Source organism: Taudactylus pleione, unplaced genomic scaffold (assembly GCF_031769625.1).
Source record: "Taudactylus pleione unplaced genomic scaffold, aTauple2 ptg000366l, whole genome shotgun sequence".
In the NCBI taxonomy this organism is placed as follows: domain Eukaryota; kingdom Metazoa; phylum Chordata; class Amphibia; order Anura; family Myobatrachidae; genus Taudactylus; species Taudactylus pleione.
Genome location: NW_028284767.1, coordinates 1,939,731 through 1,958,124, shown reverse-complemented (window position 1 = coordinate 1,958,124; position 18,394 = coordinate 1,939,731). Strand labels below are relative to the sequence as shown.

General features: G+C 39.3%; 1 protein-coding gene across 1 annotated transcript in view; it reads left to right on the top strand.

Moving 5' to 3' along the window:
* Window positions 1-18,394, top strand: part of CA11 (carbonic anhydrase 11 (inactive)) — a 371,774-nt gene that overhangs the window by 279,117 nt on the left and 74,263 nt on the right. The gene's annotated exons all lie outside the window — the stretch shown is intronic.

Sequence of the window (18,394 nt, the reverse complement as noted above, 5' to 3'; positions counted from 1 at the left end):
CTTGGATAGAGATAAATTGAACAGAGACAAAGTACCAGCCAATCAGCTCCTAACTGCCATGTCACAGGCTGTGTTTAAAAAATGTCAGTTAGGAGCTGGTTGGCTGGTATATATCTCCGTCCACTTTATCTCCATCCAAGGCTTAGTAAATAGACCCCATCATTTTTACATAGCGTACAATGGCCCTCATTCAGAGCCGCACGTTAACAACAGTACGCTCGTTGCGTTCCGATGTTGACTAACCGCGCATGCGTCGGTGTTACACTGCGCATGTGCGTACGGCAGATTGCGAGTTTTTTTTCTCTCGTTCCTAAAATAGCGTACAGGAAGTGACATGTCAAATGTGATTGACAGAACAGGGCGTTTTTGGGTGTTGACGGGGGTGGAGATGAAAAAACGCAGGCGTGGCGAGGCGTTTTTGGGGCGTACATACATTAGCAGATGCGAACGTCAAATGTGTTCGGACCGTCTCATACGTCACTGGAACATCCGCTTTCCCTTCAAAATGCTCGCACAGCTTAGGGTCAGGATTACTCGACCACATTGGCGATGGCCTTCTCCTCCGTCCCGGGACTCAACGATGGTGCTGCGATTAATCGCGGCTGGTCAGTAAAGTAATTAGTGTTGGATTGAAAACCGGCTTGGTATGTGTTTGGAAAGCAGTTTATTGGGATAGCACAAAAGCGTACGCAGGTGGAAATCAGAGCTGCTAATGTCATGATTACACAATCAATTAGCGTACATTTTTGGGGTTTATTTTGGCCACAATTTGTTGGTTATGGCCTATTGTAACAATAATGTCATCATCTTTTAATTAGCTCCCCTTTTTTTTGGTTTACTGTGGAATTTGCATCGCTATGTGATTTTTTAAACCTTCCTTAAAGAGGCCTTTTTTTTTTTTAAGAGGGTCAGTTTTTGCCTTTAGGGCCAGGATTAAATGTAACCCATTTGTACAATAATGTCACAATACAATCTCATTTTTTTGTTTTTAATTTATTGTTTAAACACAAACAAATTGGCCTAATATTTTGTTGCCTTTTTTTGTGGCAAAGATATTTGTTCAAAAAAAAAAAAAAACAATAAGCCAAATAGCAGTAGAATTAATAAATCAGAAATAGAGGGGAAACATGCACACGCAGATATGAGTACAAATAATAAATAGAACAGACAGGAAAACATGCACACGCAGATATGAGTACAAATAATAAATAGAACAGACAGGAAAACATGCACACGCAGATATGAGTACAAATAATAAATAGAACAGACAGGAAAACATGCACACGCAGATATGAGTACAAATAATAAATAGAACAGACAGGAAAACATGCACACGCAGATATGAGTACAAATAATAAATAGAACAGACAGGAAAACATGCACACGCAGTTTGCCCCACAAACACAAACATTAAAACCACAATACATAACACTTACTTGCCAGGATCTGCATGCGAAAGCATGCCAGCAAGCGGGGCGTTCGCCGTTGCAGGTCGGACCACCTGCGCTCCAGCTGCCCGATGTTGCGGCGTGAGCCGAAGGACCGCAGGCGGGACCGTGCCTCCGCATACGCGGAGCGCTTCTGCCGGTTGGTCATGGGTTGAGGCTGGCTGGTGATCCGGCGATCCATGACCTCCGTAAGCACCAGCAGCTCGCGCCTGGTGAATGCGGAGGCTCTCATGATGGCAATGGTGTTTTTCTTAAAAATCATTTTTGATAAAGTGTGTAAAAATTTTCTGATTGGCTAATGTATTTTGGAAATTAACAGGAGCAATTTTATTGGTTAGTGTATGAGTCATGTGTTCGACAGGGCCAGAAATCTCTGGAGAGTTATGATAGGCTTGATGCAGTGACATGCGTAAGCAAATTTAAATAAAGAAATGAACCCAGGGAAATATGCGGGGATCCACAGCAATAGTACAATTGTTTAATTGTGGTTCACATGTTTTTTGAACAATAAAAGCGAATGTTTCATCCGTACGTATTCTGCGGGTAAATACAAACACGGACAAGAGTAAAGTTTCTTGCATTGTGTTGAAAAAAACAAACAATTAAGCTAATTGATACATTGATTGGCATGATACGATTGATGGAGGTAGGCAGAATAAAGGAGCAGGTAATCGACATCTGACAAGGCCACTTCCTGTTTATACTTGTGCGTGCGTTCCTTTCAAGCCATTTCGGGGATGTACGCTCGCTATTTCGTACGCTCGTTAGTTAGAGGAGGGGTCGTCAGAGTTTTGGGAGGAATTTTAGATGCGAACGAAAATACGAGCGAGCCATTGAATTTAAATATTTTTGTACGTACGCCTAACGTACGTGCGCCCGCTTGCGAGTGGGTCTGAATGAGGGCCAATGTTGTGAGTTTGAAGATCAAAATTTTAACTATAATTTGCATGGAAAGCATTTAGAAAATACTGTCTGGTGTAATCATTAAAGCTTTAATATTAGTGGATCTCTTTCCCTTGGAGGAGCGTTTGGTTACAAATTTCATTTTCAATACCACTGGTATGAGTTTGTTGTAAAGTCTGTAGATGATGCTTTCTGATTGGCTTCTCCACAATCTGTGTACTGGAAGTCAATTGATGCTGCAAGGGAATAACTTTATGGAGACATTTTTGACTATTTTGGGTTGATTCATCAATTTACCCCACAGCTAATCTCTTCATTTTAGAACCATCTTTAAACAAAGACAGTTAAATAGACCATTGTTCAGGATTTCAGTATTTTCAATGTATACCTGAAAACATTCTCAGTGATTGAACTTGATAATACTTCTAATTTTTGTACTCCAAGGGATGGAAACGTTTACACTAGTTCTAAGCATAGCTATAGTTTGCATTATTTTCCTGGGAGCAGAATATTGACTAGTTAACTGTACTCAGCATATAGACTTAATCATAGCCATACACATCCTCTTCAGCATATATAATACAGAAGACAACAGGATGCTGGTTGGAAATGGCCACACGTTTATTAATTATTGCAAGGTTTAGTTCAACTTTTCAATTATTCATAAATGCATAATATATTAATTAAAGTAAGTCTAATTTCCAGTCAAGGTACTGTATGCTATGCAACTTATTTGCATAGTAATGACAGTTTAGGGCCGTTTTAAGAGAGGAAGGGGCCCGTGTGCAGCCTCCGTTTGGGCCCCCTCCTCTCTGTAAGCGGCTCAGTGGCAGTGATCGCTGTAGATTTTGGCTTTATGCCAGAACCTACTGTGCATGCACGGGTCACTGGGAAAATGGCGCCCGCATCTACTTTCCGGAGGACATCTTTCTGCGCATGCACAGATCACTGGAAAAATGTCCACCGCCATTTTACCAGTGAGTGTTTGCTGCGGTACGGCGAGGCGGAGCAGCACTTAGGAATCAGCGGAGAGGTAAGTATAATTACCTATGGGTGCAGGGTGTGGGCCCCCCACAAACCTTGCACCCATTATAGAGACGCCTATGCATGCATGTCATGCCAGCTAAGGCCGTGTTAGTATGATGGTCTTGTGTGAGTAAGTTAGTTAATTAATTAATTAGTTAGTTAGTTAGCTAGTTATGTAGTTAGCTTTACAAAAGTATTAATGAGACAATAGTATGTGCCCCCAACTATTTACCAAAGAAACTTTTTATACTTAACACCGCATTTTTCATCTCAGCAGAGCATGTCTACTCTCAGACCATGTTAACTTGGTGGATTAGTGTAAGCTTGATTAACAACATAATGACTAATGATATTATGACACCAATCCTATCATCATCTGTTCACCAAAGGAACTTTATTTACACATAGAGTCTGTTTTAGGTTTATCAAAATCACCACCCCAGGGTATTTGTATGGTAAGAGCCATGCTAGTCATCAAGTCATTTATATGAAAGTGTAATTTGGCAAATCCCTTAGATAGCCTTATGAGACAGAGGGCCTGATTCAGAGCCGCTCGTAAGCGGCCGCTCGTTCGCACAACTGCGCATGCGTATGGGTCGTAATGCGCATGCACAAACCAGTCATTGCGAATGGAAATCGTGCGCTTGCAAAACAGGGAGGGGCTGCTAATTTGATTGACAGAATCTACTGTTTGTGGGTGGTAACAGGGGAAGGTGCTTGAAAATGGGGGAGTGGAGATCCGAACGCAGGTGTGCCTAACGGTGAAAACGGCGTTTAATGGGAGTGCATAATTAGTAAAGGAGCGTCATCGACCACGTCACTTGGTTGTATTTTAGCCTGAACTGCTCGCAGTGATAGCGGTAAGAAAAACCTACCACAAGCACTGCGAGCAGTTCAGATGCCTTTCGATGTACCCGATTAATCTAATAAATACCGGAGATGACGTGTGATCCAAATGGCAAAGGGGCGTCTTTACAAAATAGCGAGCGCATTTTTCATTCGCACACTCAGACATAGAGGCGTCAACAAACCGCAAAGAGCGAGCGCTCAATTTAAATAGCCAGCCCCTTTTTTGGAACGACTGACCGCAAATAGTGTCCGGCTCTTAATCAGGCCCAGTGTCCTTAAGTAACCATTCACCAACTAAGCATAAATTCCATGAAAACAATATTTCAACTGTAATGCTGGGTGCACATTAGAATCTGGATCGTGGCCGTTGGGATGACATAACGATACATCGGTCATCCACACAAATAGAATCATATAGTATGCAACGGCGCTACTGTATATATCATCCAATGGCCGCATCTAGGAGCATGCTGTCAGCCACCGGAAGGGTCAGATCTGCTGTGACGAAGTCGCTGATGACCCATGGGAGCACACAATCGCAGGTACACATTAGATGATATGCCCAATATATCATTCCAATCCATGTCAAAATGATATATCAGGCGATATATCGTCAAAAAATACTTAGTCCTTTCTAATGTTTCAAAAACTATGTTTGTTCTGGAGGTTTGTTGTAATGATTTTAAGATTCCTTTATGTAGCGTTCAAACCATCATGATGTTCTCCATGTTATACATGAAAATTAAACACATAAAGAGACAAAAAAAGTTTTTAGTAATTGTTGAAGATGTAAGTAGTTCTTTCAATCTTAACTGCAGTTTCCCAAATTGTCTAGATAATAGCGTACCCCAACTCACAAGCTAGCAAGTGGGGGCAATTACATCTAGGTATGTTACTCCTCCCACCTCTTCTTCTTACAAGGGAGAAAGGGAGAATGAAGCTGGTGTAAATGTGATGAATTTAATATATATAACAAGGTGGGAATCTCTGACACCTTGAAAAAGATCTGCAGGAGCAGATCGAAACGCATCGGTGAAATGGGACTTTTATACAGTTACCATTTGTGACTTCCTTGGATGGGTGGTGGATTTCCGGACTTCATTGCTGTACTATACCAGGTCATTTTTTCCATCAACCTAGACTGCGCTTATAGCCATTTTATGTTTGCATTTTTTTGCATTTTTTTCTGATGATCTTTGTTATATATATTTAATTCCCCACATTTACACCAGGTTCATTCTCCCTTTTTTTGGAATTTTATGTTAGGATTGAACCATTGATATGCGTTGGTGGAGATCTGAGAATCGTGCAAGGAAACCTTGATGAGCTTCTAAATTATACCCTGCATTTAAGTAGAGTACACATATATTTATGTTTGATCCCCCTGCTTGTTGAATAGACACTTTGTGAGAAGTTAAGGTGGGAAGAGAAAGATATATTTTTTATTAAGTATTTTATTAAGTATATTTATACATTTGTTGTATATCCCACCTTGTGTCCAGATTTTTTTCACTGTGTGTTTTTGGTTAAGAGTGTGGTGAGATTCTGATTCTGCACAACAGGGAGGCAGCAGATTTTGCGCACATTAAATATACCTAATTTTATTATCATATATCGTCTAATATGTACCGAGCTTTACACAAACAACACTTCAGGGTAACTTTGTTATAAAGAATAAGACATTGCTGTATGTTCTCATGAGAGATCCACTTGGCTGGGGTAGCTGTCAGAAAAACACCTCAACCAGCTATGCTGCTTAGTCCTAAGAGGATATAAAAGTAAACTTCATGGGATGAATTATGTATAAACATGGGTAACGAAGCCAAAATCGACATACAAGCAAACCATACTTTGTCACAACAGCAGAGAAAAGAGATCCCAACTTTAGTATTGCAGTGGATCCTAAAGCTGGGTACACATAGATGATATTTCGGCTGTTCCAACAGATCTGTCCAATATATTGTCAATATCGTCTAATGTGTATGTTCTATGTCGGGCCATGCATGCTTAGGTCATCAGTCACATCGTCAGGTCAGTCATACATGCAGCTCAATCTGACGATGCAACTGACGACCCCATGCAGCGGGATGTGACAGGGGCCACCCGATATATAGGCCCGTCACCCATGCAGTCGCCCGTCGGATCGCTGGGTACAAATATCGTTTAATGTGTCCCAGTGGTGACTTCAGAGGTGGGGCTGCAGCACAGTCCAAAATTCAAATAGGGGAGTTATACCAACTGCCATACCAAATGCTGCCAATCATTGCTGGACCGGAACCACTCACAGTTGATGTAGCTTCCCTATTTGAATTTTGGACTGTGCTGCAGCCCCATCTCAAGAGCCGGCACTGATGTGTACCCAGCTTAACATGAAGCAGTTGTCAACGTTGACGTTGCAATGCCACCTTTAGTCTGTTATTGGCATTGTGGCTGGTTCTAGCAGAGCTGATCATCATTTCAGACTTGATGGAAAAGCAGGGTCTAGTCAAACCCAGTAAAAGACATATTAATCAACTTCCAATAAAGTAAATATATCTTTAACAAATAATCTTTATATCCAACAAAGAGCATTATTTTAAGTTTTAACACAAACACAACCTCAGGTTACTGTTACTGTACTGTATATGACACAGGATGTACTGGTGGCCTTGTCAGCCATTGAGCAGATTTAACTTAATGGCTTTGTGTGAGCTAGTTAACACAAAAACATATTAACATGATCTTCATAGAAGACACTATATGATCGGCAATTAAAATGTACATCTGTGACCAAAATGGGTTAACCCCTTAATATATACAGTAAAATTAATTAATCAATATAAAATGATTAGGCAAGACAGGCATCATGATAATAATTATTATTACTATTATTAGCAGTTAATTATATAGCACAAGCATATTCCGTTGTGCGTTTACAATTAGAAACAAAATAGTAACAAAACAAGACTGCATAATAACATACAAAGAAGTCATATGACCCTGCTGGTAAGATCACAATACATAGGGATTGTTGCTTTCGATATTTCACTGCAAATTAAATTTAAATGGCTGCCAGAATATTCCAAAATCCTCATTTTATATCACTACAGGCACACGAATATTTACACAAAATCACCACATATACTTCTCACAGGTCCTATTCCCCTGTCTATGAATTATTTGAGCTTCAGCGGTCCTCATCCTGCTTGCTAGGCCAGCTCTGGCCCTTCACTACTCGAACCAAATAATCTCCTTTTAAATGACATTTTTAATACATAGGGCACTCAGCAGCTGAGTGCAGAAAGTCGCTGCTAGATTGACCTGTGACCTTCAGCACATAAATAGAGAGAGAAGCAGTGATGACAGCTGACATATGATCCAGGAGCTGAGCTAGGTGTCATTTTGGACATACAGAAGATTAGCAGAGAGAGTTGCAGCAGTGACAGTTAACTCTGGACATTGATCAGATGAGGGAAGAGAGTTAAAGCTCTGACAGTTGATTCTGAAGCTCAACTGAGATAATTATAGCAGCAGAAGTTGCCTGGCCTGGACAGGTCCTATACGCTTGTGCTTAGAAACCTTGCCATACTCAATCATTGGAATATATTATTATGAATTTATCTGTAGGAAAATGTTTTAAAAATGCAGCTCATATATCACATTTCAAGAGATGGATCATTCAAATTTACAGACTTTCTTATATAATTTACTGTGTGAGTTCTGTCACTGTGACTTGAAGACAAATATCTGGGGCTTGTTCTGAGTTGGATGAATATATGTTCAAAAACGTAAGCATTAAAAAGTTCAGACTTAAAAATAGTGTATTTGCGCACATAGCAAACATCCTAACATACAACTTACTCTGCCCTTAGTGACAGGTTTATGTAAGGAGTACATTCAGATACACCTAAACCGAATTACGTCATAAGCACAAGAAAATTAGGTTTTTACATTTGCTTTGGCAGCAAAAAATAAATAAAAAAAAGTTTGATTTCAATAAAAAAAAGAAATCTTCATAAATTATCTTGCATAATTTTCCTTATCGCTTAGTTATGAAAGTAGTGAAAAACAAATTTTAATATACCCCTTCATAATAATGTTTTGTCAAATTTTTTGTTAAGACTATTGTAATACGATCAAGGTGGGGGAGTCCTCTCCTGGGGTAGATGGGCACTTCCAAACACACAGCAGGCAGGAAACGACACATCAGTCCAGGGTTTCTGTGCAATTTGCCAAAGCTAGTTTATTGTGCAGTAAAAATAAATCATAAAATCCCAACCCGTCTGGGTTCTAACTAAACAAACATCTCAATCATGATAGGACCTAATGCCTCGACCACAAATACAGGCATATGCACAGTACTCATGGTCATTGAGTCACAATGTCTGCTGCCTGTTTTCCCCCAAGTAGTGAGACACTGAGTAAAACCCCTGACACACTTTTATCTGCCTCTTACATGTGCAAGTACTAATTAGCCTGTTCTCAGGCTAAAGACCTGAAGACCCAAAATGGGCCTAATGGATAAAACCTGCCCTCACTCTCCATCCATAATCCCAGGAACCCTTATCTGGCTTTTACTAAAGCCCAAACATTATCAAGTCTGTTTTGCAATCAGACATTTTCCTGGGGTTTAATACACATACAGTAGGTCAGAAACCTGGGACAAATATATCTCCCGTGTATGACCAGAAAAGTATATTGGACTTGTAGATCAAGTTATTATTCACTTTGCCAGGACCAAAGGATTTGAAACATCTTGCAATTGGATCTGTACATTTTGGCAACCATGCTTGATCATAGGTTTAAGTTGTATATAATGTCTTTCTTTCCAACTGACACCGATCTTAAGAGATGCATAGAGTTCCTTGCGAGCAAGATGTCAGTTCAAGTTGCACATGACACAATATCTCCTGCTTCAATTTCTCCTGCACATGCTACTGCCTGCAAGAAACTGACAATTCTAAGAGAATCACTTGGGATGATGATGATGATGAGTCAACTCAGTTTGAAACATAATGACATCTGGTCAGATTTAAAAAACTTGTCCACATATATTAACACCTCTTCTGTGATTCAATCTGATACTGTAAACAACAAAAAAATGGAGGATATTGGCAAAATGTTTTTAAAAACTTGAATTCATCAAAATGAACTACAAATTTTAAGAGGAAAACCTTTGCCGCCAATTACAACAAAGTACAATTATTTCTGTAATGGTGAGTTCCAGTGGGCATAAGCTAATATTGTGTGATTATGATATCCATAGCACTGATAAGGGTGAGGATGATAATGTCATCTTCCAACTGTAGACATGATTAAGCTTGTTTTTGTGGAGGCAAAAACAACCAAGCACTTTAGCAACAAAAGTGTCAGTCCCGGTTGCTAAAGTGCTTGGTTTGTTAAACTGTGCATGTCCTTTTTAATAGGCAGCATAAGGGTGGGTTGGGGGCCAAAGGATAATTCCATTGTGCACCACTTTTCATTATGGATTTTTCCAAGATTGTGTGTGTTGGATAGGCACTGTATATTATAGTACTCTACTGGTGGTTCTGGCCCTGAATCAAAATTATATTAATACAAACCAAAATTCTGACTGTTCGAAGGCAAGGTTACATGTCTCCATGCTATTATCAGCACTATGCTCCTATAAAATACATTTAAACAGTGATGGCAAATGTAAACTTTTATTGAAAATAAAGAATTCAACAGATTAACTAATTTGTATCTTTATTACTAAACTGTTACTCTAGCTTCAATCTCCTGTATTGGCCTGGGACCTGTGATTTGGTGTGTTGCAAAGTGTTTTGATAATAGATAATATTGTCTACTAGGCTCTTAATTTTAGGCTATTAGCTCTTGAGTAATGAAAAATTCTATAGGGTTGTATAGTTTGTAGGACACTGGTTTACACGTGCATTATTTTTGCCCTATTGCCCTTCAGCACCTTGCACAGTACCCCGGTTCCTTTATGAGTCCCTTTGGATCACACAGGAATGACACAATAGCAAAGGTACAATGTTACCTTTATTTTAAACACACTCTATAGTAATGTAAAAACAGCAACTACAAACTAATATACAATATATACAGAATTGCCAGTAGTATCAGCTAAACTTTGGGGACCCCACACACATGTCCCTATAGCAGAGGCCCCTTAGTATTAGAAGTGGGAACATTTGCTGCATCACGCTTACCATCCTGGGCTGGGGGGGAATCGCTATGCCTGAGCTAGGCTGCTGTGTGTCTCCATGCTTCTCAGGGAAATGGCTTCTCTGTCTGTGCTAGGCCTGATTGTCCACTGCCCACCAGGAGCAGGGCGTGCCAACCAGTCTACGCATTGGCTGCGTATCCTTTGCCAGACCTCCTCCATGTAGCCAGGTCCACGGATGGCAGGCTGGCAGGATCTCCCGACTTCTGTGACCAGCCCTGCCTGTGTCCTGCCCCTCCGGCTAGGAACTCCACTCCTATCTCAAATCAGAACTCTCCCTGTAAATCCTCAGTTTGCTATTTCCCACCATGAGGTCACACCTCTGAGCCCTACTATTGGATGATTTGAATGCTCTGTACAGTTAGTGGTCTTGTCTTACCTCACTCCAGAGGAGAGGATTCCGGTGCCCATGTGTCTGGCCTAGACCCCTTTGGACAAAGACCACCCCATCACATTGACAAGAGGATTTAGCTTATTAGAGCAATAAAACCAGTCACTGTTAACTCCTCATAGTCATTTGTGATGTCACATGCCATTCAGCTGTGGGGGATTTCAGCAGGCATAAAGAGATACCTGGCTTCCTATACATTCCAGTGGGAGGGGGATGTCTCCCCCTGCATCCTTACCACACATTATAACATCATGCATCTTGTATGTAACATATCAGGCTTTAGAGATATTATACACTGATAGGCACAAAAACCTGTGATGCACACACACTCCATCTGCATTATAATGGGCCAAGTTCCACTCACACATAGTGAGCTGCCTCAGCCGGGCCCTCTCCTGATTGTCTGTCCTTCCTGCCCTTATACACTGGAAAGCAGGAACATACTGTAAAAAGTACACGATTTTGGGATGACCCAAGCTGCAGGGATAGTACAAGCTGGGGGGGGGGCACTTGGGTCATCACATAGTTTATAATACTGGCATCTCCCATTTACATCTCTGACCTCATCTTCACCTTCACTCTCCTGCCGCCCTCTTCATTCAACAAATGCACATTGCCTCTTATGCCAACCGATTACTTCCTCCCACTCCCACCTCCAAGATTTTGCCTATGCTGCTCCCCATTTTTGGTACTCTCTCCCTCTCCCCCTCTCCCTCTCCCCATCTGACTCTCCACCTCTCTACAATCTTTGAAATGGGCTCTGAAGACCCACTACTTCATCAAAGCCTTCCAGCTCTCATCCTAACTTACTGCTAAATGCTCCTCCTTCCCTGTCTACCCCATCTGTGTCACGCCTGTTTGTCTGCCCCTCCCCTTTAGAATGTAAGCTCTTGCAAGCAGGGCCCTCTACCCTCTTGTGCTTCTCCTTACTTTATTTTCATCTACTTCAAACTCCCCACTAGGGCACCTAACACTTTGTTGCTTATGCTCAGTAGCTTATTTGTGTGTTATGGTCCCCATGTAGCATTGTATATTATCCATATGCTTGTCCTGCATTGTATTGTACTGTAAGTCACTTATTTGTTTATGTACTTTGTAAGGCGCTGTGGCATCTTATTAATAAACAATAATAATAATAATAATCATTTCTGCCACTCCTTTGCCGCAATGTTTCATCTGTGCTATATTCTTTTAAACTGCCATGCGTTTGTGCCTGGTCTTGTGAGTTTCAATAACATTGTTCTATCCTCTGGGACACTTGTTTATCTCAGTTAGTTACTTAGGGAAGCTTGTTTTTGATTAATGTAGCCTAAAGCATGTCCAGATTACTTTATTGTACACTTCTAGACTGTAGTCAATCTCTAGCTGCATTCTCGTAGAAAGGATATATAAATGCATCAACTAATTGACAGATTATTGTGTCTTAAACCAGCATTCCTGAATAACTGCTTGAATTCCTTTGCACATATTTTATACTGGTTTTGTATAACATTCCTTGTACTGATTTTGGATTTGTATAATAATCTTTCCGGCTCTCACACACCTGGATTATACAACTGCCCAATCTATTTCTCACTTATTGATTATGGCTTCAACTGTGTTTTTAGCTATAATGGTAGCTAAATAATAGAAAACTTCCATGTATAATAACTAATAACTACAGATATGCACGGACCTCTCAAAGTTTTTGATTTTGGACCTGGATTTCTTTAAAACATATATAAAAACAGCTAAAATTATTTGTATTTGGGCCTGTTTTTATTACTAACCTCAATAACATTAATTTCCTAATTTTAAGTCAGTTTTGACCACCTCATAGCTCACAATTTTGGTTTCAGCATAACCACATGGCAGTTTAAAAAAGAATATAATACATCTAGAAACCATAGTGGCACTGCAGTGGCAGACATGGTGACAGTTTAATATAAACTACAGTACATAATACAATAAAATGTTTTCATTCATCAAGAACTAGGTCATAGTCCCAATGCCAGCACAGATAAATGAAGATAGAGTACTTAGTGGAAGCAGGGTAAAGCATTGCTTGATTGAGTAATTGATTGATTGATTTATTAATTGATTTATTAATTGATTACAGAATATAACTAAATATAAAAAAATTCTAAATGGAACAAACCATTAAAAAAACAAGAATCCAAATGAAATTGATTGATTGCTTGATTAATTGATTGATTAGTGTTAATAATTTAATGATAAAAAAATCAGAGAAATGTAAAACACTATCCCAAAACAAGTATCCAAAATTCAAATGAGGTTGATTGATTGATCAATTGATTGATTGATGGCAGAATATAACAGTATATATATATACTTATATATATATATATAAATTGATAAATGGAGCAAACCATTAAAAAAACATGAATCTGCAAGAAATTGTTTTGTTGATTGATTAATTTAATGATTAGAGTTAATAAATAAAGCAGAGAAATGGAAAAAACTTCTAAAGAACAAATATCCAAATCCCAAGGAGATCTTTGAAGTGGAAACTGAATACAAACTGCAAAACATAGGCCTCAGGATTCGAGGGAGAGTAACAGCCTAGTCAAAGTGAATCATTATTAATTATATGATTATATGATTTGATGATACCTGTCTGTGTCTGCTGAGAAGCTCCAGGAAATGGGGCTTATACAACTGGATGAGAAGCTGGTAATGGATGGCATTGCAAGATACAAAAGAACATGAACGCCTCAGTAAAGTACAGTAATATACACTGCTTGTCAAATACACACAATTTTGGCAAAACACATAATGAAAAGTGATGCAGTATGGAATTGTCATTGGGCCCTCCCACCCACCATTGTGTTGTATATTAAAAAGGACATGCATAGCTTAACAAACCAAGCACTTCAATGACAGGGACTGCCACATTTGTGGCTGAAGTGCTTGGTTGTTTGGCCCGCACAAATAAAGCTAGCAATAGACTTAAGGTGGCTAATAGTGTTGTTAATCATGTCTACAGTCTGAAGATGTCATTAACATCCTCACCTTCATTATCACACAATATTAGCTCATTCCCACTGGAATCCACCATCACAGATCTGTAGTTTGTTGTAATTGGCAGCAAAGGTCATCATCTTAGAATTGGTATTTAATGTACTGTATATGAACAACAGTTTTTTCCAATTGTTAGGAAGTAGCCTCCTATGACAATCACTCACAAGGTTCCCGGCTGTACTAAACACTCTTTCCAAGTACACACTGGAGGGTGGGCAGCTTAAGTAAAATAAAGCTAGTTTGTACAAGGGGCTCCAAATTCCCTTTTTTCTCCCAGTATTCAAAGGGACTATGTTACATGCTTATTTGTACATTGTTATTAAAATAATCCTCCGCCACTCTATAGATGTTTACTGCATTAGATTGAGTAACGGTAGAGGTGTCAATGATTTTGGCCAATTCTTTGAAGCCTGGCCAGATGTCATAATAGTGTATAACTTTGGCGGATTGAGTTGAAACATCCCCATTAGTGGGTCTCTTGGGAGAGGTAAGTCTATTCCTGTCAGCAGCATTTGCAGAAGAAACTGAAGCTGGAGATGTCATCATGTGCCACTTGAGCTGCCAATTTGCTCTCAAGGTGTCCTTTGCTTTTCTTAAGATCTATATCAGTTGGAAAGAAAGATATTATGCATGATTTAAACCTAGGATCTAGCAAGGTTGCCAAAATGTAGTGATCCAATTGCAAGATATTGCAAACCCGTTGGTCCTGGTGAAGGGAATAGAGAACTTGATCTACAAGTCCAACATACTGTACTTTGTTTCTCTAGCTGTTTTTCCAGTATTTTAACTAAAGGAATCATCTGCCTTAGACTGGCAGGGGTAAATTTACTAAGAATCGTGTTGGACCCATGTTTATCCAAGTTTCAACATGGATCGGATCGATCCACATATATCTGGAAATTTACTAAGCAACTGTTTTTCACATAACCATGGTGTATGTATTTGTATATGTGAACTGTGTTTTACTTGCGACTTCGGAAACACTCCTGTAAATTTCAGTGATTTGGTTGCGATCAGGGTTTATCTATTGCAGTCACTTTAGGAAGAATACGGGAGTGCACATAAGTTGTTTATGATTGGTAGAAAGTGTGAGAGTGGGACAGACATGTCTGAGCCAGATAAAACAGCCCCAAACCATCCAGAGTAGGGAAAGGTTAGTGGTTAGTGGAGTTTTGTTGGTGAGTAGTGTATTTTGCAATTTCTGAGTGCTGTATTGTGTATGAAAGTTGTCTTGTCTCTTTGTTGTGATGTTATTTCAATGTCTGTCACTTTTTCTGTCTTTGTTTTTATTTCAGTCTATTGTCATTGTTTGTTTGTACGAGTGTGTGTGTGTGGGTGCTGTGTGTGGTGGTAGTATAAGAGTTTGTTTGTCTGTCTTTCATTTTAAGTGTTATTTGTTCAGTGTATAATGTCAGGGGCAGGGGGTAGTGAAAAGGAGGACGTGGCAGCCCAGGATTCGCACTCCTCTGAGGCAGAGAGTGTAGGGAAGGACAGACCTACATCAGGACCAGGACAGACCGCAATGTGAAATTTTCTTTTGCAACGAATATGGCCTTGGTCACGGAGGTCATGAATCACCTCTGGAAGCTGTTTGGTTGGGAGTCGGCACATGTCAGCACTAGGCGCAAAAACATCATATGGGAGAAGGTGGTGGCGTTCGTCAATGCCGAGGGATCTGTGCGCTGGACAGTCAATATCTGCAAAAAGCAATTGTCCGGGTAAAGGCAAAGATGAGGAAGGAGGCCAAATCAGCAGCTGGGACAGGTGGAGGCTCCCCCCATATTGCCACCTTCCTTGATTATGAGGAGTCACTGAAGGTCTTGATCTCACCTGAAGTTGTGCTTCGGACATATGTGCAGGACACTAATCAGCATAGGCAGCCAGGTATTTTATTTGAAAAATTTTTCTCCTTTATATCTTTGATACTGTGTGTTTTGTTTAGTAATGTATGTTTTAAAACTACAAGAACAATTGAGTTTGTTAAATATATAACATTTTTGCAATTATATGTGAATTGTGCCAAAAACATACAGCTCTGCAGGTGGGTGTTGGCATTTAATAAAAATGTATCCCAAATGTAAATTATGAGAGGTCTGTCTGATACTGTATGTTATGAAAATTGCATAGTAACTCAAAAATTCTCCTTGCTTTCTGGCCTACATGCTAAGCTAACCAGTTAAGTTCCAGGAATTGTTTCTTTAGCCATAATTACTTTACATTGTTCACGTTTAGCAACATGCATGTGTGTATGTAGAAATTTCTGCAAGTGCCCAGTTGCATAGCATTTGTAAAAATTTTTAGTAATTCTTCAAAAATGTATAATTTAGTCATATGCATTGTGTAGTATAGGGAAATAAAAATAAGGCTTATTCTGGTGTTGTAACACAACCTAGTCCAGCATTGCCAGACACCTTGTAATCATTTTGAACTCGACCTAATAACTATAAATAATTGTTGAAAGGCATGCTGGCACTTGTTGTTCCACAACAGCTGAATAGGAACTGGTTAAGAAAGTTAGACTTCACATTCAGTAAAAATGACTGAATAGCATGTAAAAAGGACTGATTGTCAGAAACTATTTTTGTGTTGCAAACTTTATTTCCACTTCTCATTTTTTTCAACCAAAATGTAATGTGCTAATGGTACAGTACTTAATGGCACCTAACACTACACGTCTACAGTATCAGCAGAAACTTCATTTAAATAAAGTAAAATATATTAAATCATTGTCTAAATCCCGGAATATATGTATCAATAAATTTCATAAATGATTTCCACATATTCATAAAAAATGCATACACGTAATTGTGTGTTAATTTTAAACCTTGAAAAACAGACCAGCAAGGACATGTTGTACACAATACTCAATGGTCTTTGGTTTAATTAGATTTAGTTCATTTTTAAAGTCCGAATCAAATATGGTCTCATTGGTTTTTTTACAAATATTCAAGAAAAATACCTTCTGATTACAGTACAAAAGAAGTCTGCCCATAGGCCTAATTGACCCCAACAACATGTAGATGATGGGGAGGGACCAGGTAAGTAGTGATGAATGTTAGTTTTTTGGGGAGCAACATACAGAATTTTTAAACTAAAAATTTGTATATACAGTCAGGTGCATAAATATTGGGACATTGACAGAATTTTCATATTTTGGCCTCTATTCACCACCACAATGGCTTTCAAATGAAACAAACAAGATGAGCTTTAACTGCAGACTTTCAGATTTAATTTGAGGGTAATTACATCCAAATCAGGTGAACGGTGTAGGAATTACAATGGTTTCTATATGTGCCTCCCACTTTTTAACGCACAATGTTCTGCCGGTAGAGGGATGAACACTGCCGGAATACAAAGTACAGTATAGTTTTATCCGGTGGAACACAAAAACACCATACACCACAAGTAGTCTTCAAAACAAGTCTGCCATCTTTGAAAGAAAAAGAGTAATTGATGTATCCTTGCTTGGGTTTTATACAACACCGCTTGATATAACTGCTTCTAAAAGAAGGCTCTAACAAAATGGCTGCAGCTAGACTCCAATATCTATTTTCTAGTAATGGATTTAAATCAGTGGTGGATCAAGAAAAAAAGATGGCCGCAATTTGGAACGCATGAACTTCCGGTTCCTCCGGAATTCTCGGACTTTGGAATGCAAATAACTACCGGTATGGATCGGAAGTGCTGTAGTTACGACGTCTGGTCTTGGACACAGGAGCGGGAATTGAAGCCCCAATCAGCGACAACCTAAGGGTATAAATACCAATCTTGTTTAGGTCACATGCCACTTTTGCCTTAGGAAGGATCCTTGGCGATCCGTAATGCATATCAGGAAGTGACCGCATGTGAACCAGAGGGAGTCTTTGAGACCCAGGCTACTTGGACTTTGTAAAGCCCTCTGCGGTGGTGCCGAGCTGGTGAACCCGGGACCTTCTGCTATATTCCCACTGCAAAGTCGAAATTTGGTGGGAGGCTGTCAATTGGAACCTTACTCCTCTGTTTGTTATTATTTGTACATAATTTGGATGGTTTTTAAGTTCTTTTAATGTTTATTATTTTATTGTGGAATAAATGAAATTGCTATTTCCTTGAAAGTATTGGGTAATCTATTATTACCATTCTTATTTATACCAGGCATCTTTTATTAACAATAAGCTCCATCCAAGAACATTCATTTTTGTTTTATATGTATATTGAAGTTGGTGTTACTTCTTTTTGTGTTAATTGGGGCTGCAAGATTGTTAGGTTGCGCAGATATAGGTATAACTCACATCCTGAATAATTGTTGAACATTAAGTTTTTCGGCAGTAAATTTTCCCATTATTGCTAGAGATGATGTTTTTTCTTTAACATTGTGAAATACTGGTTAGATTTCAGGTGCCCTTTCTTATTTCAGGTGAACTTTGTTAACCCTTCTTTCCCCTTGACCACCTTTAGTAGATGTTGAAGTACTATCATGACTGGCAGCAGCCATAACGCTAGTACTGGGTTACTGCTTCTGCTCTTCTACCATCTGATCTATAATTGGTTTTATTTTTGATACCAGCAAGAAATTATTTTTTATACTTA